This window comes from Myotis brandtii, unplaced genomic scaffold (assembly GCF_000412655.1).
Source record: "Myotis brandtii unplaced genomic scaffold, ASM41265v1 scaffold714, whole genome shotgun sequence".
In the NCBI taxonomy this organism is placed as follows: Eukaryota; Metazoa; Chordata; class Mammalia; order Chiroptera; family Vespertilionidae; genus Myotis; species Myotis brandtii.
The window spans coordinates 120,827-128,811 of NW_005370809.1; the positions used below are offsets into that span (position 1 = coordinate 120,827).

Sequence of the window (7,985 nt, forward strand, 5' to 3'; positions counted from 1 at the left end):
TTTTAATCAGAAAATACAATTGGCCCTAGAACAACATGGAGGTTAGGGTTTTCTAACCCCTGGGTCCCCTGTGCAGTCAAAAATTCATGTCTAACTTTTACTTCCCAAAAATTTAACTAAAGTTGGTACTTTGTATCAATGGGTTGGAATCCATGGATTCAGCCAACTGTGGATCAAAATTTCAGTCTGAAGTTGGGCATCGGCGAATGTGGAGCGTCCACTGAATTAATGGCCTTCTGTTCACTGGAAGCCTTGCTAATAACACAAAGTCGATTAGCACATCTTTGTATGTCATATGTATTATGCACCCTATTCTGACAATAAAGTAAACTAGGGAAAAGACAATGTTATTAAGAAAATCATAAGGAAAAGAAATTTATCATATTTATTTTTTTAAAAATCTGCTCATAAGTGGACCCCCGCAGTTCAACCCCATGTTGTTCAAGGATCAACTGTATTTCCATTTGAACTGTTTCAGGCAAGAGAGTGAGCACCCCAATTTCCTCTTCTGGTCAGAAGTGCTTACCAATGTGGTAGTGAATATGTGAGACTCTATTTATTTGTTAACCACTCCCAAATAGGTTAGTGTTATTTTTGTTTGTTTTTTGTGTGTTTTTTTTTTTGTTTTTAGTGATATAGCACTTTATTTTTAATGAGCAATAGTACATTATTGCCCACCTGATCTAAAGCAAAATGTAAGTTTGACTCCCATTCAACACATTGTGTGGAGAAAACCACGGATACTATCCAGCCCCTTGCTGGGTCTCTTCATAGCCTTGGAAACTCTTATCATCCTTTCTTTGTTGAAGGGATTCTTTACCAATAAATTGACCAACCAACTTATATTGATTGATAACTATAATCAAGAACTTGTGTCGGTGCAACATGGATTCACACAGACACAATTACAAGAGCCATAAAGCAGAAGTAGGAGCCAAGTGCTGGGGGAAGGAGTTCTTTGTGCCTCAGAGAATTGTTTTCTCTGAATCAAGCATGCTTCAGTTTTCTCCCCGCTGTTGCTCCAGAGGGGCATAATTTCTATCTAAGGGGATAGAAACAGAGAGTTTGGCAGAATACTGACAACAACTCGGGGAGTTTCAAAAGGATAAATGTGACTTGGGTAATTTGACAGTGATTTCCTTTCGAATTTGGGAGAAAAGAGTAACTAAGAACAGCAGAGTTTTCTAATTTCTACTTCACTTAAAATGCCACTGTGTGTTTCCTGAAATGTTAATGCCTAAATGAGCTGCGTGTGCTGTGAAAAGGCAACCATCCAAAAGCATGAACAGGAAGGCGCCACAAATGAAATAGTCCCCAGTGTGTGTTCCAGATTGGCGCAAAGACGCGGTGGGTCTGGAAGCCAGGAAAATGTAAAGGATTATAACTGCAGACAATAGTGTTCGGGAAACATTTTCCATTCCATGTGGCAGAATGGAAAAGCTCAATGAGAAGATTTGAGATGTGGGAATAAACAATAGCGCGCTGCTTCTGCTAACCCTGTAATAACACTTTGGCTTCAGTATCTTACTTTCTCCATGAAAAAACACACAAGACAAGCAGGTCTGCGTGGAGAGAGCTCTTGGAGAAGGGAAGACCATGCATGCCAATTGATTTGCAGTCATCATTAGAAAAGAGGAGAAGAAAATGATCGGTGGCTTTTAAAATAACACACAACATGCCCTGGCCAGTGTGGCTCAGTTGGTTGGGTGTAGGTCCCGTGCACCAAAAGGTCGCCAGTTTGATTCCTGGTCAGGCACATACCCAAGTTTTGAGTTTGATCCCCCAGGGTTCGTGCAGGAGGCAACTGATCCATGGTTCTCTCTCACATTGATGTTTCTCTCTATCTCTCTCCCTTCCTTTCTCTCTAAAAAAATCAATAAAAACATAAAAAAATAATTCACAGCATTTAATTTCCAAAGCATGTTCACAAACATTATTACATTGATACTTTCCATAGTCATGATGGTAAGAGGAAACATTAGAATTCCATTTAAATTAGGAAACAGAAGCACAAGGTAGGGCAGTAAACAAAATTGAGACACAGAACTTCACTTTCAGGGTGCAAAGCCCAACTTCCCTTCCCTATGGCTATAAAAATAAAAGATTTGGGGGAAAAACATTGTTTTTGTTGTTTTTTTTCTTTGCGATGCCAATGTGGTATCACAGAACATTTTTTAATTAGCCATGTTGGCATAAACTTACTCAATTAAAGTACTATTCCCAGTTTTATATTCTTATTTGACTGAAAAATAATATTCCTACCTGTTGTGGAGCTCAATGTCTTCCTATCAAACAATAGATAATTATAGTATCTTTGTTATTATTTTTCTCCAAGAATTTCTGTAGATCATCCATTTCTGTCTACCTGAGTGGCATGTCCCCCACTGCTTCTTTTTTTTTTTTAATATGTTTTATTGATTTTTTACAGAGAAGAAGGGAGAGGGATAGAGAGTTAGAAACATCGATGAGAGAGATCGATCAGCTGCCTCCGGCACGCCCCCCACTGGGGATGTGCCCGCAACCAAGGTACATGCCCTTGACCGGAATCGAACCTGGGACCCTTGAGTCCGCAGGCTGACGCTCTATCCACTGAGCCAAACCGGTTCGGCCCCACTGCTTCTTGAACTTGAATGTCCATGGGGATCACTGAGAATCATCTTAGAATTCAAGTTATCGTGTTAGTTTTTAAACTAACTTTCCAAAAACATTGGAACTGTATGAAGTGAAAGTCAATAAGACTAAACACTGAGTTAACCAAATATGTTCAAATAACACGAAGCGAGGTTATGTTAGAACAGGATCCTGGCAAAATCCTCCCACCAAATCACTGATTTCCGGCCATGTGAATCCTCAAGAACATTCCCACCCTTGGGACTGAAACCTTTGTCAGGGTCATGTAATCTTTATTCCTTCTTAGGGGATCCTAGAATGGTCCTCCATTCCACCCCTCATAGACTTCCTGTGGCATGCGCTAATTTAGCTGTGCGTTCTCTGGTGTTCTCTTGAATGTGCAAGGGGGATCTTGTTAAAAGACAATCCTGACTCAGTAGATCTGAGTGGGGACCTGAGATTCTGCATTTCTCACACTCTCCCAGGCGCTGCTGCTGCTGTGTCCTGTGGACCAGCCTTGATAAGCAGGAATGTAGACCATCTAGGTTGACTCTTGTCACAGATCTTCTTTCCCTTGGAGACTCCAGTTGTTCACAACAGCAGGTTTTCTTTTCAGAGCAAGTGATAAGCATTCATTTCATTGTGCTTTTGTGCCATCATGCACAGAAAAATATTAAGCTTTCCTTTTCTATTTTAAGGCATGATTTAATTATTCATACAATAGTCATAACATAATAGCAATAATAGCTAACATTTGGGTGCTTCTATGTTACCCCTTCCCTACCACACTCCCCCTCTGGGCTTGGTCAATGGAGGCCACATCCCTGGGTTCTGGGACTGCGGGAAGGGAGTAGACACAGCCCACCTCATCTCTTCACAGATCTGAGTCCTTCAGGGCCAGTGGGTTCTAAGCAGAGATACCTGGGTAGCCCAGGTTCTGGGAGGCTCCAGGTGCCACAGCATCCCTAGCAAGCCCTGCCTCCACTTGGGGTACAGTAATAGGTGGGGTTTGGGGTTTCCTAGAAGAAGGTTTCCTCTTCCACGGGAGAGGGGAGGGCAGCATGATATCAACCCAACCACCCTGGAACTGCTCAAAACCTCAAAATCTCTGTCCTCGGGGGCCGGCTGCCTACACAACCCCCCAAAAAACTGGCTTGGTAATAGAGGCAAATTCTCTGAGAGCCAGTAGTGTTTAGCAGGAAAGGGCTGTAGAAGTCCTGCACCTATTTCTCCTCGCTTCTAAGGCCCCATGAAGGAAAGTAACTTACCTAAGAGTTTAGCAAACACTTCCTTCCTGGACTTCACACCCTGGTGAGGAAACCCTGTACCTTCATTATGGCCAGCATTTCAATGCTTTCCCCAGCCCCTACCTGAGTAAGAGGCTGAGGAGTCTGAGGCTTGGGAACAGCAGAGTCTCCTCTCCTGTGTGACCCAACTTCTCCAAACTCTGCTCCCTTTTGCATAGAAGAAGGGCTGATTATCTAGAACTCACAGGAAGATGCAGATTTAACCAGGTTGTCATTTTGTCCTTTTGTTGTAAATGTTCTTTAATATATTCTAGATCTTAGCTCCTTATCAGCTATGTAATTTGCAAATATTTCTTCCCATTCTGTATGTTTCCTTTTCAAATTCTTGATGATGTCCTTTAAAGCACAAAACTTTTTAAATGTGATGAAGTCCAGCTTACCAATTTTATGGGTGTGTTTGCTGTTGATATCTGAGAATCCATTGCCAAATTCAAGGTAACAAAGATATACCCCTATTTTTTCTTCTAAGAGTTTATGGTTTCAGCTCACCAAAATTTCTCCTGCTTCATTAAGAAAGAAACTCATTTTTTTAGCTAGCATTTTCCATCTCTCTTTCATTTGTTCTCCACAAACCTATGAATATTTTTCCCAGCAAAAGAATCACTCCCAGGCTTCTCAAGAGTTGGCCAATATGTAGTCCCATTCCTACCCGCTGAGATGTTTCAGTCGTGCATGGCAGCAGTTTTTCTCTTCAGAGTTAGATGTAGCAGTACATCCATATCATTGCATGTTTATGTCATCATGCACAGAGAAATACTAAGCTTTCTTTTTTTTCCTTGTCCCTTTTTTCCATTGTTTAACAGCTTCATTGAGATATAATTCTCATACCACTTAAAACAGACAGTTCAATGTTTTTATTTTTTGTTCTTTTAAGTCTTCATCTAAGGACATATGTTTACTGATTTTCAGAGAGAGAGGAAGGAAGAAAAAGAAAGAAACATCAATGTGAGAGGGAAACATCAATCAGTTGTCTTTCATATATGCCCCTACTGAGGATCAAACGTGCAACCTAGGTATGTGTTCTCATCAGGAATGGAACCTGCAACCTTTTGGTGCAGGGGATAAAATTCCAACCAACTGGGTCACCAGGCCAAGGAAATTCAGTGGTTTTTAATGTATTTACAGATACTTGTAACTATTACCACAATTTTAGAACATTTTCATCACCTCAAAAGGAAATCCCAGATGTAAAACATCACTAACCATTAGGGAAATCAAATCAAAATGACAATGAGATGCCAATTTGCACCTATTATAATGGCTATTATTTTTAAAATTTGTTAAGTTGTGTTTTATGGCTCAGGTGTGTGAGCTTGGAAAAAATGTGCACTTTGCTTTTGTTGGATGAAATGTTATGTAGATGTCAATTAGATCCAGTTGATTGATGGTGCTGTTGAGTTCAACTATATCCTTACTGATTTTCTGCCTGCCAGACCTGTCAGTTACTGATAGAGGAGTGTCATATGGTAATTCTGTTTAACCTTTTGAGAAACTGCCAACTGTTTTCCACAGTGGCTCCACCAGTTTACATTCCCATAAGCAATGCACAAGTGTTTCAATTTCTCTACAACCTAGCCAACATTTTTACTTTCTATTTTTTAAAGTAATAGCCATTATAATAGACATTACTATATGTGTGTGGGGGGTGGTTTATTCTGTTAACCTGATGCATTACACTGATTGATGTTTAAATATTGAACAAACCTTGCATTTCAGGAAGAAACATCACTTGGTCATGTTGTGTAATTCTCTCAATATACTGCTAAATTTGGTTTGTTAATATTTTGTTGAGGAGTTTTGTGGCAATGTCCATATGAAATATTGGTCTGTAGTTTTCTTTTCTTGTAGCTATGGTTTTACTACTTCATTTCTTTTTATGGACAAATAACATTGCATTATATGGATACTAGAGGCCCGAGGCTTCCCTCCGGCACCCAGGACCCAGGCTTCCCTCGCAGCCCCAGCTTCGTCCGGAAGGTCTTCTGGAAGGACGTCTGGTCTAATTAGCATAGTATGCTTTTATTATTATAGATTCCAAATCTATTTATTCATTCTTCAGTTGATGAATATTGGGTTATTTCCACAGTAGGCTATTACAAATAAAGCTTCCATAAGCATTCTTGTACAAGTTTTTGTATAGATACATGTTTTCATTTCTCTTGGATATACACCTACAAATGGAATTTGGGGCTCCTATTGTAGTGCCATGTGAGCTATGAGAAAATGGTTCTAATTCAAACATCACAGACTCTTGCATTTCTTACCAACTTTTCATAAGTGCTTTTGAGTAGATTTTTTATTTGCTTTTTGCCTTTATTATAATTTTACAGAGGCTTTTAAATAGTTTTTTTATAGTTTTCATTTGTTTCACTGGGGAGCAGGACAGTAAAGGTCTTCACACTGTCATGCTTCCTTTTCTATATTAATGTATTAATTATTTATAGAAATAACAATATAACCATAATAAGGGCTAATATTTTTTGAGTGCCAACTATGGTACATTTAATAGTTCAGTTCATTTATTCACATTTTTTATTATCAAAACAACCCTATCAAATATTATATATATATGTATGCACAAACATACATGTACAGGTGTCTACATATATGCATATATGTATATATTATTATATATTATTATTACCATGATATAACTGTAACAGAAATGTAATTTTTCCAAGCTTAATGATATATGATTGACAAATAGCAGAATAAATATATTTAAAGAAAAAAAGAAAAATAGAAATGAACATATAAGGAAACAAATTGCTTCTCTTTCCCTATTTTGCCAAAAAAAAAGTCCTGTCTAACAGTAACTGTGTTCAGTTACTTGAGAAAGATGGCCTTTTTCTTACATTATTAATCTTCATGAAATCCTTAAGGAAGTGACAGTTGCAAGCAAGCATTAAAAAATCCTGAAAATGCGAGCCAAAGTTATGCTCAGCATCCCGTCTCTGCCATTAGGATTGTTTTGCCAGCTGCTTATTGCTATCGTTCTTGACTTCTAAGTGAACAACTAAGTTTTAGTTGTCAGAGAACAGTTTGGAATATATCACATGCAGCTCATTTTTCTATGAGTGCTAAGCAATGGTATTCTCATCATGGATTCATAGATGGACACAGTAAGCAAAAATATACAGACTACTTTTATGAAACAAGTGTTTATCTATAAGCAATGAAGCTTTGCAAATCTCAGCAGAGGAAATTTATACTGAATACGTTATATGATCAGAAGGAGGCACTCATTTGGCTTATCACTCCAAACACTTTCCAAGTACCTGGGATCCATTGAACCCTATAGGAGTTAAAGAGTATATGACAATTTGCAGCTATTAATTGGCTCATGGAGGGAGCCAGAGCACTGAAAGCTAGGAGTGGCAGCCTAGTCAATATTATGTATATAAAAGAAAGATAGGAAGGCATGACTAGTCAAAAGCTAAATTCAAATAAGAGGAGCAATTGCTCCTAGAGTTGCAGAGCTGAAGATATATTGAGAAGTCATTAAGGAAGAAAGAAGGGAACCAGACCCCAATCAGAGTGAGGTCTTTGGCTACAGCCAAGCCAAAGGGATAAGCAGAGGAGGTGCAAGCCCCGAGAGCCAACCCCAGGGAAGCCAATTGTTTGCTAAGGCTTGGAATTAGTACTGGAGTTTTGGAGAGAATTTTCTGAAATAAAGAGAAATGGGCTGTATTTCAGCCCTGGATTGCAGGTTCACTTATTTATTCAGTGAATACTTTTTGAGCAGCTGCTGGGTGCCAACACTCTTCTTATTAGCACGGAGAGATAAATGATGATAGGATAGGAAGCCCAGAAGATCCATTCTAGTTTGAGGTTAGAAGGAGAAGAAAGAAATACAAACAAGGGGGAAAGTATATAGATGGTATCATGTTCTGCTTAGAACAACAATACAGAACTAGGAGAGCTGCCTCAAACAGATTGTCAAACTGCAGCGGGAAGGCCAGGGAGGGTTGGGGGGCAGGAGGGAGGGGGGGTAAGAGATCAACCGAAGGACTTGTATGCATGCATATAAGCATAACCAATGGACATAAGACACTGGGGGGTAGGGGA

General features: G+C 39.3%; 1 long non-coding RNA gene across 2 annotated transcripts in view; it reads right to left on the minus strand.

Annotated features, from left to right (window-relative positions):
* Window positions 1–843: 843 nt before the first annotated feature.
* The window catches only part of LOC106724094, a 29,238-nt gene continuing 22,096 nt past the window's right edge, over window positions 844–7,985 (minus strand). For both annotated transcript variants that reach the window (XR_001359859.1, XR_001359858.1), the window contains one exon: window positions 844–1,042. This is a non-coding gene — a long non-coding RNA (uncharacterized LOC106724094). The remainder of the gene's footprint in view (window positions 1,043–7,985) is intronic.